This window comes from Macaca fascicularis, chromosome 5 (genome assembly GCF_037993035.2).
Source record: "Macaca fascicularis isolate 582-1 chromosome 5, T2T-MFA8v1.1".
Taxonomy (NCBI): Eukaryota; Metazoa; Chordata; class Mammalia; order Primates; family Cercopithecidae; genus Macaca; species Macaca fascicularis.
The window spans coordinates 47,022,597-47,043,246 of record NC_088379.1 but is presented as its reverse complement, the minus strand read 5'-3'; the positions used below and the strand labels follow the sequence as shown (position 1 = coordinate 47,043,246).

The window sequence follows — 20,650 nt, the reverse complement described above, 5'->3', positions numbered from 1 at the left end:
ACAATACATCCACATATCAAAACATCACATTATTCACCAAAAATACATACAATTTTTATTTGTCAATTCAAAAGTTTTTAAAACAAAATTTTCTCCTTACAACCCTTTCTCCCTCAGTCAATAATGTTACACATAGAAAGCTTTTCCCATAGAAACAGGTATTTGTTCTACAGAGAGCTAAAGATAAAATCTGTTTATGAAGATCTTTCAAATTGTTTTATTTCAGTGGATGCTTTTGTAAAATGAATAAAAAGAAATAACATTTTCCATGTTTGAAAATATCAGATTTAAAAAAGAAGAAAACAGAATCTTACGGTAGAAAATTAACGAAAGAGAGCACCTGACAAGAAGGCTTAGGGGAGGGCAGCACTGTGCCCACCGTAATCAGGAAAGAGCCTTTCACTCTTTCTCTGTCATTTCCAACAAAGTTAAAAGTATGTTAGTGGCCAGGTGCGGTGGCTCATGCCTGTAATCCCAGCACTTTGGGAGGCCGAGGCAGGTGGATCACGAGGTCAGGAGATCGAGACCATCCTGGCTAACGCGGTGAAACCCCGTCTCTACTAAAAAATATACAAAAAAACTAGCCGGGCGAGGTGACGAGCGCCTGTAGTCCCAGCTACTCGGGAGGCTGAGGCAGGAGAATGGCGTACACCAGGGAGGTGGAGCTTTCAGTGAGCTGAGATCTGGCCACTGCACTGCAGCCTGGGCGACAGAGCAAGACTCCGTCTCAAAAAATAATAATAATAATAATAATTAGCCGGGCGTGGTGGCAGGCGCCTGTAGTCCCAGCCATTCAGGAGGCTGAGGCAGGAGAATGGTGTGAACCCAGGAGGCGGAGCTTGCAGTGAGTCGAGATCGTGCCACTGCACTCCAGCCTGGGTGACAGAGCATGATTCTGTCTCAAAAAAAAAAAAAAAAAAAAAGTATATTAGTACTTGGAGAAGCCTCAGTTATTAATAGTGCTCCACATAAATATTCAGGAAAATTTCTTTAAGATATGATAGGAAAGCAAATCAGTAAGTCATACCTCATCAAGCATCATCACAAATCATTATATCTTAAGGCTTAGACCTTAGAGATGACTTAACACAGTGGTCACAAACCATTAGTCCTACAGCAAAATTCTACCCAATGACTTATTTTGTATCAGAGTGTTGGCAAACACATGGTTTTGTTTTATAAACAAAAATATATATACACATGCACATATAAAAGCAAGATTTTAAAATAGAGATAAATGCACATAAAATATTGATAATTGGTTTTCCTTAAAAGAAATCAAGGGAACAGCCGGCACACATCTTCATATGGTAACAAAGGTTACTATGGACTTTGACTCCAAAGCTGCATTTTGCAGTTCACCCTTTTTAACTGAAGGAACGAGCACTTTGCTCACCGCTTTTTGACAAATCACATTTCTTCTGCTCTGTAAACCCAGGGTCAAATATTAGCTGTATCACTTAGTAGCTACTCAGTCTTCTAACAAATAAAATGAAACATGATTAAGAGTCAAGGAACATGCTATAAATAAACAATGCTCATCCTCTTCCCCACTCTCCTGTTTGAGTGTTTCTCAAGTCATAGATAAGTCAAGGGTGGGAATCTTGTACATTGGGCTTAGGTCCAAAGTTTTCAATTTAAAGTTGTCCAAGTAAATGCTCAGTTCAATGTACCTATTAATGACTGAGACGTAGCAGCATAAAGTAGGATACAAACAGAAAACCGAACAATCAAAGAGACAGGTATGACATAAAGTGACCTTCATACTACCTAATCTCATTCTTCACCATTCTCTCCAAAACTCATTCCAACAACGTTCATGGACAAACTGTATTCCACTTGTCCAGTGTTGCCCAAGCCCCCCTGATAAGAATCACCTGGGGCCCCTGTTAGTCACAGTCTCCAAAGCCTCTCCCCTGGAGATTCTGATGCCGTGGATCTGGAATGGGGTCTATGACATTGTAATTTAGTTAGTACTCCCAATGAGTTAAGGAGGTTGCAAAGCATAGTGTACACTTTGCACCTCTCCAAATGCTGCCCTCTCTTTTTGAAGGACAAGTTAACCATATCACCCACTCACCATACCAGCCTCTATTCATCCTTGACACTGTTTTGGCTTGACCATGGAATGAGGGAGATTGGGAGGGGTCCACACAGGAGACACCATAAGGCATTTTCTGCTCTGCCCCCATTAGAACCCTAAGCATGGCTCATATGCATTTACCATAGTGTGTTACAGATGGCTTCATTATTCAAAGTCAGGGAACATACCTAATTCCTCTCCATGTGTCTGTCCAGTGCTTGGCCAAAGTTAGATGATATATAAATGTCTGTTGATCACTGAATTTTATAGAAAAGAACTTAAAGACATCCCATTTCCTTTTGCATGGCTTAGAGCATAGTTGACGTCAACTTCTGGCACCCCTATTTGCCAGCTTAACTTGCTCAAAGGGTTGCTATGAGGATTCAGTGAGTTAATATATGAAAAGCACTTAGCACGTGTTTGACCCATAGTAAGTCCCAAGTAAGGGTTAACTACCATTGTAACTTTTTACAAAATGTTCTCTCTACAATATTTACTCATAAATATTAGCTGAGAATTTGTGTGCACAGTATTGATACTAACAACTATACCAATTATTCATCTATGTTTAATTTATTAAACTGCACCGCATACTGAACCACCTGGTCACATTCTGCTTTAGTAAGTTTGCTCTTCATTTAATGCGGGAGGCTTCTAGGCAACCAACTAGCTGAGGATAGCAATACTCTCTTCTCAACTGTTGCTAAGAGAAAGTCCAGCAATCTAGTAGACAAAAGTTCTAATAAAGAACTTAATGGGCAGCATTTACAGGGATTTCTAGAAACATCATTCATAATTCTAAGATTTAGCCCATTCTTCAAAGAGATAAATTTTCAGAGTTTTCTGCTAATAAACCAACTGGTCTCGTGTTTTATGACCTGATGCTCTGCCAACCATAGGAACCCTGTCTTGAGAATTAACAAAAATAACTTTTTAAAACCATATGAACAACCAGGTGCTTGAAGTTCAATGATGACCACATAACCCAAGAAAGAATGTTTTAGATCTAGATACTCTACTACCATCAGTATTCTGCTGTCCTTAGAGGTATTGATTTATATTCTTAAAAAATTAAGTTAAAGTTTTGTAAGGAAAATGTATTAATTTTATGTAATATTCTGGAATAGTCTAGTGCTACTGTAAAGCAGGTCTGCATGATGCTAGATATTAATTTTCCCATCCAATATTTCATTTACTCACAGATTATAAAACCTGTAATTAAAGTTCTAAAATCTATAAGCTTTCAATTTTAGGTGTGAAATCAACTAAGATCATAATTGAAGAAATACATATCAAGCATTGCTTGGTAAGTACTAACACTTTTAGAATAATTACTGTTTACAAAATACTACATGCCATTTAATTTAGTTTTCACTTGATGTGGAATTTCATTTCATTTTTCAGAGAAAAAAGTAAAGTTCGAAGAATGTTTTAAAATTTTCTCAAGACGTCCAATCTATATAATGCTACTGAGCTGCTGAGACTGTTTTATGTTTTAAAACATATGTTTTATTCCAACTATATAATGCTATTAATACATAAAATTTTAAATAATAAAATATGGTCATTTAAAATTACATTATTTCTAATTATAATATTTTTTCTAGGAGATATTAAAAACTAAAATCCATCACTAACAGAATGTAGCTAAAATATACTAAGTTCCTTACTATACACAAATATACTTGAAGGCAGATTTAGCTCTCAAAAGTCCTATTTCCCTTAATGAATGCTTAATGAAAAGCTTGCAGTAGGGCAGATTACCAAAGGTAAATACAGGATAATGAATTCTCTTGGGCTCAGTTAGCATTTTTAAATTCCTGAGGTCATCACCAGCCAACAATTTGAAAAATACACATGTTAACTGGTCTAAAAGAAGAAAACATCTATAATCATTTCAAGATGCCCTACATTTGTTTTGCATCAGAATCTCCCGAACCTCATCCCCTAGGTTTCTTTTTTTTTTTTTTCTTTTGGAGACAGTCTTGGTCTGTCGCCCATGCTGGAGTGTAGTGGTGGGGTGGCTCGATCTCAGCTCACTGCAATCTCTGCTTCCCTGGTTCAAATGATCCTTCCACCACAGCTTCCCAAGTAGCTGGTACTATAGGCATGCACCACCATGGCCAACTAGTTTTTTTGTTGTTGTTGTTTCTTGTATTTTTAGTAGAGATGGGGTTTCACCATGTTGGCCAGGCTGGTCTCGAACTCTTGACCTCAGGTGATCCACCTGCCTTGGCCTCCCAAAGTGCTAGGATTATAGGTGTGAGCCACCACACCTGGCCATGAACCTCACCCCTCTAGGTTTCTGATCCAGCAGGTCTGGGATGGGGCTCAGGAGTCTGCATGTCTAACACACTTGCAGATAGTACTGATGCTGCTCTGAGATTCACTACTCTGTGCTAACTAACTTTATTGCAAAATGCACAGTTGGAATTAAGACTGAGCAATTTATTAGATATCGCTCATGTTATTGGGAAGCCCATCTTCTTTGAATGTGTAACCTCAGCTATGCACTAATGGCTTGACAGCGGATACAAGAAGATCCTCACATTTAAGGCTAGAATTAACTAAAAGAGTGAAGTCTAGTTTACACAAAAGATTGTTGATGAGATCTTAAGGATTCTTTCTGCAGATTTAATACAGTCAGAATTAGTTTCAACCAACATTTCCAAAAGTTGACCAAGAAAGAACAATGGATCCTGACCTTGATAGACTTATAACCTTCTTCTCAACCAAGATGAGAAAACACAAACAAAACGCCAAAGTTCTTATATGTTCTAAACCATGGAAGACACAGGAATTCTCTATCATAGTCAATAAAAGGCACAGAGAAATTTCATATCTATGGATTTCTAACAATAAGATAGGAATCATTTCACAATAGACTCATGATAGGAAAGTCTCCTTGACCTACACATCAGAAGTAGCCAGCCCTGCCTGAAGCACAGTGAGCCCTGATAAAACTTGGTCTTGCTCCAATCTGTGTCATCTGTGACCCACTTGTTCAACACTCTCTATAGAAGCTTATTACCGCAGGCAGACTGATTCCTTATATCATAGGTCATGACAAAAGCATCAAGATGGTTTCGTATCTTTGGTGGTTTCTTTGCTGCCCCAGGTGACAATGTGACATGTTGGTATGGCTCCACTACTATCCTCTATTGACAAAAAAAGGTTTTTTTTCACCTCACATAATCTTTGGAAAAGAAGGTAAGTATGAACAGTCTATGTGAATATGTCTAATATGGGCTTTTGTGATGACAAGGGTCAATTTATTTTGTGGGAAAACTGTGGATCTTGAATAATGAAGTTACATAATGCTTTGTATTCGCCATTGGGTGGAATGAATCAAATTTGCTGAATAAAATCACCTTGGAGTTCTTAGTGCCATTCAATATTTTCTGTTAAGTGACCTTGAACTAAATCGCCAGTAGGAGAACATATTCTATATTTTAGATATACATTAAAAGTCAGGCAAGGGTAATATGTCACCCAAAACATTGAATTAAAGTAATTAATTTCTTTTAGACACGTTCTTCCTCTGTTGTCCAGGCTGGAGTGCAGTGGTGCGATGACAACTCACTGCAGCCATGACTTTCTGGGCTCAAGCTATCCTCCTGCCTCACCTTCCCAAGTAGCTGGGATGACAGGCATGAGCCACCACATCTAGCTAATTTTTTATTTTATTTTGTAGAGACAGGGTCTTGCTATACTGCCCAGGTTGGTCTCAAACTTCTGGGCTCAAACAATCCTCCCACCTCGGCCTCCCAAAGCACTGGGATTACAGGAGAGAGCATGTAAATTACATGACAGTTCTCTCATGTGAGAATAAAGCTTTTATATATTTATATATAATATCACATACATATATGTATATTTTATATATATTTATATGTGTAATATTATATACATATATTATTACATACATACATATATGCATATTTATATAAAAGAGGAAAACATGTAAAATCAAAACCATATATAATCAAATATATATATATATTCTATGGATGGTCCATTCAGACACTGAAAGCGTTAACGCTTCTCTTCTTCAATACACTTCAGATTTTTTTTTTAATGCTTCCCTTCTTCAATACAATTCAGATCACATGTCCAAATAAGTTACTGTTTGTGAATAATCAGGCTCAAAGCTGGTTTAGGCTAGCAAAAGGCAGGTAAAATATTGCAGTTGTATATGTGTATCTCTATGTTATCAGGAACTAAAAAGAAATCTTACCCATATTTATGGTGAATACCTAATATGCCTTAATTTCTTTTTAAAGCTGAAAAAAATATGAAAATATCGATGGTAACAATACTGTGTTTTGACTTTAGTGATCCTATGCGCTCCTAAACTAATATGTTATTGAAATGACAAGATAGCATGTTTTTGAGATTTGGTTATTCAACATTAATAAATATTGTTAATTTAATAGACCTAAGGTCATATCAATAGCTACCATTTATAGACATATGCCAGGTTATATGCAAAGGATACACATGCATTCATTAATTTTAATCCTTACAACAAAGTACATATTATTATCTCCACTTAGTAATGAGGAAACAGAGTGAGAAACTCACCCAAGTGGCACATCTTAGTAAGTAGTTGCTCAAGCTTAATCCAGATAACTTATATGGAATGAGAGCCTTGGCAGCTATCAGAGGGCTCTGATACAGGGCAGTGACACTTGAACAATGAGTTGGCAGAAGGCATATAGCTCTGGCAACCCACCAAAGAATGTGAGGGTTGAGAGAGACAATAGGAGAAAAGTGATATTAAAAAATTAAATTTAAGATATTTAGAGAAAAATGCAAAAGGCATGCTTCATTTGAAAAAATAAAGTGAACAAATAAATTTAAATATTTGCATTTATTTACTTTTTTGAGATGGAGTCTCGCTCTGTCACCCAGGCTGGAGTGCGGTGGCATGATCTGGCTCTTCACTGCAAGCTCTGCCTCCCAGGTTCACGCCATTCTCCCCGCCTCAGCCTCCCGAGTAGCTGGGACTACAGGCGCCCGCCACCACGCCCAGCTAATTTTTTGTATTTTTAGTAGAGACGGGGTTTCACTGTGTTAGCCAGGGTGGTCTTGATCTCCTGACCTCGTGATCCACCCGCCTCGGTCTCCCAAAGTCCTGGGATTACAGGCATGAGCCACCGCGCCCAGCCTGCATTTATTTACTTTTAAAACATTCATTTTGTATTAGGTGAGGTTACCCATTTTTACTGCTTACTGTGCCTTAGAGCGATTCAATAGAGGACTTTATATGTGTTTGAACTATAATTCAATACATGCATATAAAATTTACTTTCAAATAAATGACTCACTTTTAACTTGACTCCAATATCACTGATCCTACCCGTAAACGACCACCAACCATCTTTTCACTGCCCCATATTCTCAAGTGATCTCATTTCCTTCCTTAGCTTAAATTTTATGGTTAATACTGTAATCACTTCCTCATATATTCTTTCACCCAGTGAACTCCTCTCTCACTTCTTTCTTGGCAAAACCCTCACCCTGCTTACATTCACATGTAAAGCTCTATGTACTCTGTTCCAGTACCTACAGGTTGAAAGTGGCTGGAAAGAAACGCACAACACCTTGTCAGAGTCACTTTAACCTCCTGACCACAAATTCTAAGTTGGCCATTCACACTGACTGCAATCATGCTGCATTTCCTGTCCATGTATTCTCCCACTCTCATACACAACTGTTTCATACCCTCTCCTTTCTCCTCGAACATCCAATATCTCCCTCCTAACTTTCTTCCTGCTGATGACCTTGTTTCTATTTTACTGAGAAAACCAAGGCCATCCAACGAGAACTTCCACAAGTTCCGTTCCTCTAGCACAGACCTCTTTACAAAACTCCAGACTGATGCCCAGGAGGCAGCCCATCTCCAGAAAGTAACAAGTGCAAATGGAGGTCCAAGCACTCTCCCCCAAACTGCTTATCCCCCAGATTAGCCCTGTCAGCTAATAGCTCCCTTCTTCTAGATGCTCAGCCCAAAAACTTTTGAGTCATCCTTGGTTTCTGTCTTTCACTTACAACTCACATCATGTCAGTCTGCAAATTCTGTTGACTCTTCCCTTAACTATATCCAGAATCGTACCACTTCTCATCACCTTTATTACAATCAACCTGATTCACCACTATCAGTCTAGTCCTGATATAACATAAGTTAGATCCTGACAATTTCACAACTTAAGACTCTCTAAAGGCTCCCATGTAATTACGGTAGCCACCTCCAGTGCTCCATATGATCAGCCTCTTGTTATTCTCTTTGCCTGTTTACTTTTCATGAAACATGTATGTCACTTTCTAACAATGCACAATTTACTTTGGTATTTTAGCTTTTGTCTGTCTCCCTCCTCCATCAGGATAGAAATTTCTGTCTTTTTCGTTCATTGATATGGCCTAGGCTTGGAAGAGTACAATATCAGGCAAAGAGTAGATTTTCAATGAATATCTGTGGAATGAACCCAAGAATGAATGAGTAAAATAACACCCCTCTTATAGGCAGCAAAGACTAGAATACCTTTAACAATCTTATACACACTGGCTCTACATGTGATATAATAACTTAGGCATTTCATGGTATGTAGCTCACTACAGCTCTTATTATGCATGCTAAAGTTATTATAGTTCACATTAAGATCTAGAGCATGTAATTCTAAAATGGACACTTACGAAACTCTGCAACAGGAAGACATAAAAAAGGAAATAAAACAAGTAGGACTTATTTTTAGAAATAGCTGAAGTATTTAAATTTTATTGTTCTAAAACTCTCCGGGAGGAAGTTATTCTGAGTAACCTTTTTTAAGACAGTTTAAAGTTTATTCTTTAAAGTATCAAAACAATTTCATCCAGGATAGAAATCACTATACAATGTGTACCCAATTTTCCTATATTTGACACGGCATTTCAAGTAAATTTTCTTCTCTGAGAATTCAGCACTAATGTTCTGAGGACAAGCATACTCTTTATAGTGATGCCTTCAGGGTCTTCAGAAGCATTTCCATAAGGTTTTCTTCAAGTACTTGAAGACCTCCTTGTTTTGAATGGTTTTACAGGCTTTTTCCCCATCAGCTGACCAAATCTGTTTTTATAAAGATTTTTTTACTTCCAACTACCTTAGAATAATTAAGAAATGTAAATAAATGACCTCAGTGGTCTTCAGGAAGTAGAAGATAAACATTCAGCAAGATTTATTTAGCGAAATCTATTTTCACGATTTAGAGATTTCTTTTCCTTATATTTGTTAGAAATAGGTACTGAAAGGCTACCATTGCCAACCAGGTACTTTTCCAGGCATTGAAAACTAACATGATGGGAAGTCCCATGTGAACTCCATGGTTTCTGTCCTCCAGAAGTACAGAGTCTAGTAAAGGGATCAGGCATGAACCTCATAAGATTCCCTCTTTACCAGAGGTACTTCAGAGATTAATTCCCACAAGACAAACTTTGATAAATATGTGGCCAAGCTTCAGACCACAAAATGGTAAGAGCATTAAAAGACTAACCAATAGATAAACAGTTAAGTTTCAAAATGAAGCTAGCACACAGATATGTGCTCACTTAAAAATCAGAGCCAAAATATATATTTGAACTAGCAGAAGAACACAAGTTTCCCAATGTGTAATCTTTACTCATTCACACTAAGGAAGGTAAACTCCAGTTTCATGTGGTAAGTTGTGTATATATGAAAAACATGATAAACACACTGGATTGTGGTTCTAAACAGAATCTTTACAAGATTATTAGGAAGATAAAGGAGAATGAGCTAAAATGATTTAATGCTTGTTTCTCCTACAAGGCCATCTTGTTTACTGTTTTAACCAATAACTGGACAATGCCTGGCATATAACATGCCCTCAATGAATACTTTTCAGTGAATTAACAAACATTAATCAGGTTCTTGTTGATATACCTTGCACCCCAAAAAACACTCTTCAAATGGGATGAATCTTAAGAGAATAAGGGACAATCAATGTATAATAAGTATTATTGCATGAAGGAGTAGGTAGGTTCCTTTGCTGGAGATCTACTTGGTTAATTCCATCTTGACCCTTAAAATGGCCTAAAGCCTTTGCTGGAGAGAGTAATTATGTTTGTCCTCAGACTACTGATGACTTAAGTTGTATTAGATCAGTGGTCCTCAAATGGGGCCAATTGTACCTCCCCTTCCAGCCCCCTAGGACATTTGCTAATATCTGGTGATACTTTTGGTTGTGGAAAGAAGCCAGAGATGCTGTTAAATATGCAGCAATGAACAGGACAATCCTTCACAACAAATAATTATCTAGTCCCAAATGTCAAGAAATGCTGCTGTTGAGAAACTGTGGGTTAAAACAAGGCATCACATTTGTCCAAGGGAGAGGTAAGTGGCACTGTGGAAAGAACAGAGCATTTGCGAGTCATGGGTTCAAATTCTGGCTCTCCCTCTCAGCCCTAGTGGGACTTCTTATGACCCTCAGTTTTCCAATTAGGAAAATGGCAATGATACCATCTGCTCTGTAGGGTTGTTGTGAGGAGTTAATGGGAATTTATGTAAGGCATCTGACATATAATAGATCAACAAATGGTAGCTATTCTTACTTTTTTTATAAGAATACGTATGAATTGTTTGATGCCAACATTTCTTCAAAGTAGGAAAAGCATTTTAAAGATGCTTAAGAACTTAAACAAAAAACTCAGAATGTTAAATCTGGAAAAAAATGTTAATATCCAACTAGTTTACACAGAAGAAAACAGGTTTGGAAAGAATGACTTACCCAAAATTACACAGCAAGTTAGTGGCAATTCACATACAATAATCCTGCTGTTTGCTCCACTACCATTTTCTTATTCATGCATATATAGATAGGCTTTTATTAATCCCTAAACTATGTCATTATTTATGAATGTGTCATAAATTATTTAAGTCAATTTGAATATAATATGATTATGCTTGCCAGAATTTTATATGCTAGTATGATTAAACTATAAAATAAACTAAGATTTCTACAGATAGGTACTTATCCTAACATTTTCACGGCCTATTTGAGCTAATCTGTGGAATCTGCCCCAATGTTTCAGTATCACCCTAACAAGTCTATTATTACTCACAGCAATTTTTTTTTTTTTTTTTTTTTAGATGGAGTTTTGCTCTTGTTGTCCAGGCTGGGGTGCAATGGTGCAATCTCAGCTCACCCCAATGTCGGCCTCTCTGGTTCAAGTGATTCTCCTGCCTCAGCCTCCTGAGTAGCTGGGATTACAGGCATTTGCCAGCACAGCTGGCTAATTCTGTATTTTTAGTAGAGATGAGATTTCTCCACCTTGGTCAGGCTGGTCTCGAACTCCCAACTTCAGGCGATCTGTCCACCTCAGCCTCCTAAAGTGCTGGGATTGCAGGTATGAGCCACAGTGCCTGGCCATAATGGTGTATTTTTTAAATTAACATCTTATAGGCCGGGTGCAGTGGCTCACGCCTGTAATCCCAGCAATTTGGGAGGCCGAGGCGGAAGGATCGCCTGAGGTCAGAAGTTTGAGACCAGCCTGGCCAATGTGGTGAAACCCCATCTCTACTAAAAATACAAAAATTATCCGGTCGTGGTAGCAGGTGACTGTAATCATAGCTACTCGGGAGGCTGAGGCACGAGAATCACTCGAACCCAGGAGGTGGAGGTTATAGTGAGCCGAGATCACGCCACTGCACTCCAGCCTGGGCAGTAGAGTGAAACTCAGTCTCAAAAATTAATTAATTAATATCTTATAAGATCAATATTAAAAATTATTCATTTCTGATTTAATAGTCACATGAATAACACAGTTGGAAAAAAAGCCTGAACAAACACAGAAGCCACATACTACAAATATATAGGAAAAAAATATTTTCAACTTCAGTAGTAACCTAAAAAAATAATTTAAGACAGAGGTAGCATTTTTTGACTCTGAATGTAGAATGTAGCAAAGGGTTTCTTTATTCATAATGCTCAATGAAGGTATACAATCATATAATTTTGGAGGACTTTAACCTGCTCTTACTTCTTTAGACCCATAGGACAATATGCCCTAAAAGTGTTATCTCTGGCCCTCAGTAGAAATATACTCATCTCAGCCCAAGAAAGTCACTACACAGCCGGGCATGGTGGCTCACATCTGTAATCCCAGCACTTTGGGAGGCCGAGTCGGGCGGATCACCTGAGGTCTGGGGTTCGAGACCAGCCTGACCAACATGGAGAAACCCTGTCTCTACTAAAAATACAAAATTAGCTGGGCATAGTAGTGCATGCCTGTAATCCCAGTTACTCTGGAGGCTGAGGCAGGAGAATGGCTTGAATGTGGGAGGCAGAGGTTGCTATGAGCCGAGATTGTGCCATTGCACTCTAGCCTGGGCAACAAGAGCAAAACTCCATCTCAAAAAAAAAAAAAAAAAAGTCACTGCACAAATGTTCAGAAATAGAGAAATTGTTAACTGCATTATATCTAATTGTGTTAAATTTATTTCTAATGGAAATACGAGACAGCTGCTAAAAATGATGTTTAGGCTGGGCATGGTGGCTCATGCCTGTAATTCCAACACTTTGGGAGGCTGGGGCAGGCAGATCACCTGAGGTCAGGAGTTCAAGACCAGCCTGACCAAGATGGAGAAACCCCATCTCTACTAAAAATACAAAATTAGCCAGGCGTGTGGCGCATGCCTGTAATCTCAGCTGCTGGGGAGGCTGAGGCAGGAGAATCGCTTGCACACAGGAGGTGGAGGTTGCGGAGAGCCAAGATAGAGCCATTATACTCCAGCCTGAGCAACAAGAGCGAAATTCCATCTCAAAAAAAAAAAAAAAATTGTTTAAAAGAATTTTTAATGACTCATAAAATGCTTAAAGTTTATAAAGTTTTAAAGCACGATTTAGACCTGTATACAAGTATAATCTCAACTATGAATATATACAATACATAAACATGGAAGAATTTGGAATAATATATTTTTAAAAACATTAACACTGGTTATTTTGAGACAGTCTATTAATAGCAGATTTTAATTTTTTCAGTGTTTTTATACTCTTCATTTTTTTTTTAACCATTAACACATATACTTATTTTGGAATTAGAAAACAGATCTTCATTTTAATCAAAAAGTTGAATTTTGATTAAACTTCATATAATCATGAAGCCTACACACAGAACTTAATGTATTGCTTTCACATTTAAGATGTGGGAAAGAGACGCATTTCTTTAAGTCTTTTTTTCTTCCCTTTTTTTTTTAAAGCGCAACTTCACAAAATGCAAGCCAAGTGTGCTGCCTCAACACTGAAAATGAATGTTCACACACAAGGCCATGCATAACATGTGTACATAATAATAATAATGCTATACTCAATATTAAACCAGAAATTATATTTAACTTAGTATATAAGTTTCTTGACATACAAGTTAAACATAGTTTAGTGTATAAGCTTCTTGATAAAGGCAAATACGTGTGTTCCCGCATAGAAGCATTACATGTAATTATAAATGTTGCAAAACTAATTAATTAAAGCATTCAGTTTTGGGGTTTTTGTTTTTTGTTTTTACAAAAAGATAATTACTAAAAGTTACCTGATAAATGTCTGGCTAAATTGTAATAAATAGCATACTTAAATGTCGATATAGTTTTGGGAGACTCTTCTTTCTGAAAATTAGTTGTGAAAACAGAATTTAAATGGTTGTCTGCTCACATAATTGTTTCAATGAAACATTTTTATGCCTATACGTATGTAGGGCATATAGAGTTTTTGATGTGAAAGTAATATAAAAATCTCAAAAATAAGTCGGTTATACTTTTCAAATATTACCTTCATTGCTCTTTAGAAAATTAAAGTCAGTAGGAAAATAAAAGTTTGTAGTTAAGAAAATTTTCAATTCCTAATTAAAAACCTATTTCAAAATTCTTTCTGCTTATTTCTAATATCTTCATAACATGGCCAATCTACAACATTCCAAAATGACCATATTCAACATCACATGGGCCAATTAAGATAAAGAGAGCTGGGATATAGAATTTCCAGCAATAAATGAGGTACTTAACCTAACTTGATTAGATCTCAAGTATATTAAAAGAATACAGCCTATGTTGTTTAAAGATGCACTATGAAAATATTTTTATGCTTGGATTTTAAGTTTACAGAGTTAATTAATTACAACTTTAATGGTCACAGTAGATGTATCATTCCTTACCACTTCAAAAGCATGCAGGATTGCTAAGAAAACTCGATTCCTTAGGCACAAACTCTCTAATGAAAGTCATAAGATTCACATTTGCTTCTTTCAACCATCATCCCCAAATATATCCGAGATCAAAGAACTGGGGGGAAAAGTCTTACTTTTTCCTTTATGAAACATTTGCACAAATGTTTAGTTTAATTCTGTTTTTTTTAAAGATAATCTGTTGCCAGGAAGCAAATAATAACATAAAACCTATCCAATGTACACCTTTAAGTGTTGAACATTGTGTTTCTGACTGTCTTCTTTTAGTTTCATGTATTAAATTAATGACTTTTGCAGCCAGCTTAGTAATAACACAGAGGTATCTGAAATAGCATACAGGAAAGAAAATAAAATTCTCTTTCCTGGAGACCTTTTAAGTCCGGCACCTACCTGTCAAAACCCAGTGAATATACTGACCTGCTCACCTGAGGATCTTACTCCAAGCCTGTGGTCTCCAGCTTTACTATAGATCAGAATCACATAGAGAGCTTGCTAAAACATATATTCTGCCCGCCCTGCCGCCCCCTCCCCAACCCAAGCACACAATCATACCAGTTTCTCTGATTCAGTAGTTCTGCAGTGGCCTGAGAATTTGCATTCTAACAAGCTCAAGTGATACTGATGCACCTACTCTGGGGGCCACACTTTGAAAATCATAGAACTAGGCAGCTCAAATATACTCTGGAAAGACTTATTTTTAATTAATGAATGCAGATGCTCGTTCATAAACCCATGGTAAATTGAAAATATCATAAGTCAAAAGTGCATGTCATACACTAACCTACTGAACATCACAGCTTAGCCGAGCTTACTTTAAATGTGCTCAGAACACTTACATTAGCATACAGTTGGACAAAAGTCATCTAACACAAAGCCTACTTTATAATCAAGTGTTCAATATCTCGTGTACTTTACTGAATACTATACTGGAAGCAAAAGACAGAATGGTTGTGTGGGAACTTGAAGTACAGTTTCTACTAAATGTGTATCTCTTTTGCATCATCATAAAGTGGAAAAATCATAAGTTGAACCATCATAAGTCAGGGACTGTGTATTTTCCCCAAGAAGTCATTATCATTAAATATTATTTTTATGCAGTTAATCTTTCTCATACAAATGATGTATATATTAATGTTTAAATAATCAGTGAAACTATTTTTCTTATATACAAGAAATAGGGCAATTATTTTCTATATGAGTAACCACAGAAGTTTTTAAAAAGCAAAAGAAAATAATATGCTTAAAAGAAAGAGAAATTATAAGAGATAAAAAGAATAATGAATAGGAAAGTAGAATTATTTGTAGCTGGAATGGAAAGAATTTAGCCCCTGAACAACTGTAAGATCAAAAGGTTATATCAATAGACTACATTAGAGGTTTTCTAAAGGCCTCTCACCGATTATTTGCTCAAGCTATACAGATGAGGCAAATAAGCACATTAGAGACTAAAATTTTGAATTATATTCTGTTATTTTCTTTAAAGAATATAACATATTACTGGATATGTGATGAAGACAGATAGGTATTAACATTTGTTATTTTGCTTAAACTATAAAAAAGGAAAATTCAGTCTGATGAGAGATTTAATTAATTTCTAAAATGTATTAAAGACTTTCTTTTGGAAGCTACTGAATGAATTAATATTAATATATTATAATTATTACATACAGAAGTATTATTTCACAGTGGCTAAAAATTACTTCAGCACATGACTTATTGCAATGAAAGCATGGATTACACATGTCAATTACTTAAACTGTCTCAGTACATATATTTAAACTGTACCTGAGGCCTATAAGTATTACTAAGAATAGTATATAAACACAAATAAGAGGCAGATCAAAACTATAAATGGTATTAGAAACAAGTTGATCTTCATTGAAATTATAAAATAGATTCATGATAAATACACAATCCCAATAATTTACTCAATGGTACCTATGCATCACACTACATTTATTTTGAATAAGTACTGATAATATAAATAGTTATTTTCAAAACAGCAACAAACAGCATCTGCAATTAGCAGAATGAACACAAGTTTGGCAAACAGATTCACAGTTGTCCATTTACCACAAGCTTTTAGCCTTTCTGAGCATCAGTTTCCAAATCTGTAAAATGGAAATAATGTCACCACCTCACACAATTTTGTAAGGAGATTTATTAAACAATGCACTGTGCCTAACACACTAAAGGTGCTCTGTAATTTTAATCTTTCAATTAGTATTTTTGGCACCACTACTATATGCTAGGCAATGTTATTTATACTGGAAATAAACCAGGGAACAAAATGGACAAAATTATCTGCCTTCTAGGAGTTTATTTTCTATGGTACATTTATTTTACCTTGTCCTAGGCACGGTGCTGGGTACTTTGGGAATGAATAAACTAGCCCCAGAACAGGTCAAGTATTTAATTCAATAAAAAGGATGAAATTAGGATAATTGTGCAGTATATGAATTTAGGGAAACAGAAAGTCTTGTGAGAAAGTATGGTGTGAAGTCAGAGGATAGAAAGGGAGAAGAGGAAAGGCTTCCCAGAAAAGAAGGTATTATAAGTAAGCCTTGGGAAATGTTTAGAATCCTGACAGAAGAGATTTATAGATTTTAGAAAAGGTAATACGAATACAGGCAAGGAGGCAAGGAGGGTGCAGACTATTTATTTAAGTAACAATGAGTAGTTCAATATGGCTGCAGTTTCAAGTACAAATTAAGAAGTGATGGCAAATTAAATGAAAATCTAGGTTGGGACCAAACTGAAGCCCTGACTTACTAAGATGAAGAATATGGGAAATCGCCGAAGATATCTGAGAAGAGTGTGATATGATACAGACATTTATAAGATTTATTTGCACTTTCTTTCGGCCAGAACCGCCATCTTCCAGTAATTCGCCAAAATGACGAACACAAAGGGAAAGAGGAGAGGCACCCTATACGTGTTCTCTAGGCCTTTTAGAAAACATGGAGTTGTTCCTTTGGCCACATACTAAAACCTTCTAACTATATTATTGTAGTCTAATTAAGGGGAAATCAAAGTTTAAAAACACATGCTAAGTAGTTATAAATCCTATAAATAAAAGAAAAAGATTTCACAACATTTTGAGACAGGTAAAAACTGATTTTCACTTTCCTTCTCATAACCAAGAAAATTATGATTTGTATTACCTAGCCTACCTAAAGAGTTAAAACCTTGTAAGTTTTACTAAGAGGAATGTAGTAGTACCCATCTTCCTCATTCAAAAAACTGAATAAGCAGACTTCAGAAAAAGAAATTAAGGAGTATTTAATTAAAGCCTATCAGCCCTAGGCCCTGGCAAATGAAATCAACAGGAAATTAAAGAGAAGTAAAGCTCAAATCTGTTCAACACTGCTTATTATTTTAGAAAACAGGTGGGGGCAAAACAGTGAATGTGAGCAGAATAGCTTTATTTTGTGATTTCCCTTATAATCCAAATGTTCTCATCAGAAAAATAATTCAGAAATAATGATACCTAACATAAAAGTACACACGATAAGGGAGACAGGGCGACTTTGTGAAGGAGGGGATATATAATATCATATATGTGCTCTTCATACTAGGACAAATTGCTTTATTAGGATAGTGACTTGTTTTCTCTGATAACTAAAATATATTCACTGCAGAAATTTTAGAAACTATATATTAACACCATGAGAAAAACAGAAATAAACTATAATCCTACCACCCAAATATAAATACTATTAACCTTTGGTTTATTCCCCACCAATAAATTGGTTTCTGTGCATAGGTTGATATTTTTTTTTCAAAACTAGGATATCATTTTGTAACTTGCTTTTATCCACTTCTCATACCATAAACATTTTTCCATATCATGAATATTTTCTCATATTACTGAATAGTTTTCCCAACAAAATGATACATTTTGATTTGTTGTCCACATTTGTTAATGTGATGTGTGAAAATGTGGTAATTTATTGCTATGTTGGGTTTCTTTGATTATTGGGAGGTTAACATCCCCCCTACCCCAACCTTAGATAATTAAATTTTTTTTGAATTGCCCATTTATATCTATTTCTCATTGGGGTTCATTTGTATAGCAGTATTAATCTATCTCTGCCTTAGTCCATTTGGGTTGCTATAACAAATTACCATAAACTAGGTGATTTGTAACCAACAGAAAGTTATTTCCTAAAGTTCTAGAGGCTGGGAAGTCCAACATCAAGGTGCCAGCAGATATTGTGCCTGGTGAGAGCTCACTTTCTGATTCATAGGTGGCAACTTCTCACTGCATCCTCCCATGGTGGACGAGGCAAGGCAGCTCTTTGTGGCCTCTTTTATGAGGGCACTAATCCCATTCATGAGGAATCCTTTCTCATAATCTAACCACATTCCAAGGCTGTACCTCCTACTACCATCACACTGGGGAATGGGAATCAACATATGAACTTGGAAAGGGAGGGAACAAACATTTAGACCATAGCAATCTCACACTGCTTTTTATAGTATCTTTTTAAAGGGAGCATGTAAAATACAGAGCTTACCATTTATCTTTTTTTTTTTTTTTTTTGCTTATTATATTTCTTGGTGATATTTTTGAAAGTAGTATTTTGTTTTTATAAAAATAACAGTTGCTTTAAAAGATTTTGGAATATTAGAAAAAATATAAAAAAGAAAATCAAGCTATAACTCTACCACCTAGGAAAACATTTTTTGGGGGGTGGGGGAAATATGATATTTTAATGGATATGCCCATTGATGCAAAAGAAACTTGTATGCAAACAGGAACTGCATTAATCTTTTTCAATCCTTGTTAATTTAGGACACTGTCTTAGAGTAATAGCTTAATAAATATTTTTGATTAAATTAATTAAATTTTACGTATTTATTTCAAAATTATATTTTACACATAAGATAATATATTAAATTTCACTTTTTTATGGAATACATTGCAAGTATATTTTCCAAGTCATTAAATTAAAAAAAAAACTTTTGTAACTGAGTTTTATCAATATAGATTAAAACTACACTAATTTATTTAAACATTGTGTTATTGGGGCTTTGTTTCCATTTTTTCATATTACAGATAAGATTGTAATAAACATATTTATACATCTTCATATGCGATTCATATTATTTCTTTAGGCTACGTTTTAAGACCCAAAAAATCACTTAGACCCAAAATTACTTAGTCAAAGGCTGTGAACATTCAGAGGTTTTGTTTTATTTTGTAGAGATGAGAGCAAAACGGGACCAGGCAGGTATTGAACCCCTGAGCTCAAGGGATCTTTCTGCCTCAGCCTCCCAAAGTGCTAGGATTACAAGCACGAGCCACTGTGCCTGGCCCAACATTCACAGGTTTTAATACATACTACCATGTAATTGCCTCAAATAGTTGTATTGATATACCTTTTATCGAGTAGCATTAACAAATTCCATTAAGGTCACAACTCTTTTACAAAACTAGCATCACTATTAGTCCTTATTCTGCAAAGCCATAAAAAAAAGTATTGTTTCTACGGCTAAAATGATTTCTGAAATGAAATAAATTTATCTCAGAAAATAGGGAAGGAATAACTGACCAAGAATAGTGATAGCATCCAGCACACATATATTTGTTCCTATAGTTGATAAATCAATTCTCCTTTTCTTCAAGCACTATTACATTTATATTTATCAATGCATTGTTCTGTGAGAATTCTCAGTCTTACTTGTAGCATTTTCTTTGATTTTTCCTCAGTAGAACTACTTCCAAATATATGAGACAATAAAGAAAACATGTAATGAAGACTTGAATATGTGTATTTTTTTTAAACCCTTAATTTAAAAAGTCAATTATAGGAAGTACAATGTCTGACAGGTGAGTCACCTCTGTTCTATGATAAATTATAATCATATTTGAGCATTTTCCTTCATTTTACTGACAATAGCAAAATAAATGGTATCCTATTTTTTTCTGGGGAAGGGGAGACGGAGTTTCGCTCTTGTTACCTAGACTGGGGTGCAACCGCCCGATCTCAGCTCACTGCAACCTCCACCTCCCGGGTTCAAGCGATTCTCCTGCCTCAGCCTCCCGAGTAGCTGGGATTACAGGCATGCACCACCACGCCCAGCTGATTTTATATTTTTAGTAGAGATGGGGTTTCTCCATGTTGGTCAGACTGGTCTCAAACTCCTGACCTCAGGTGATAAGCCCGCCTCAGCCTCCCAAAGTGCTGGGATTACAGGCATGAGCCACGGCGCCCGGACCTATTCAATTCCATTTAATCACTAAGTATGAAAAGTATTCAGGTTTTGCTAAGCCAGGGTCAAACACTCCCCACATTCTAGTTTAGAGTGCTTAGATTTTCCTTCTTTTTC

The 20,650-nt window shown here is 36.1% G+C and overlaps 1 protein-coding gene across 4 annotated transcripts in view; it reads right to left on the bottom strand.

The window, feature by feature from the left end:
- The window catches only part of ATP10D (ATPase phospholipid transporting 10D (putative)), a 279,019-nt gene that overhangs the window by 92,470 nt on the left and 165,899 nt on the right, over positions 1-20,650 (bottom strand). The gene's annotated exons all lie outside the window — the stretch shown is intronic.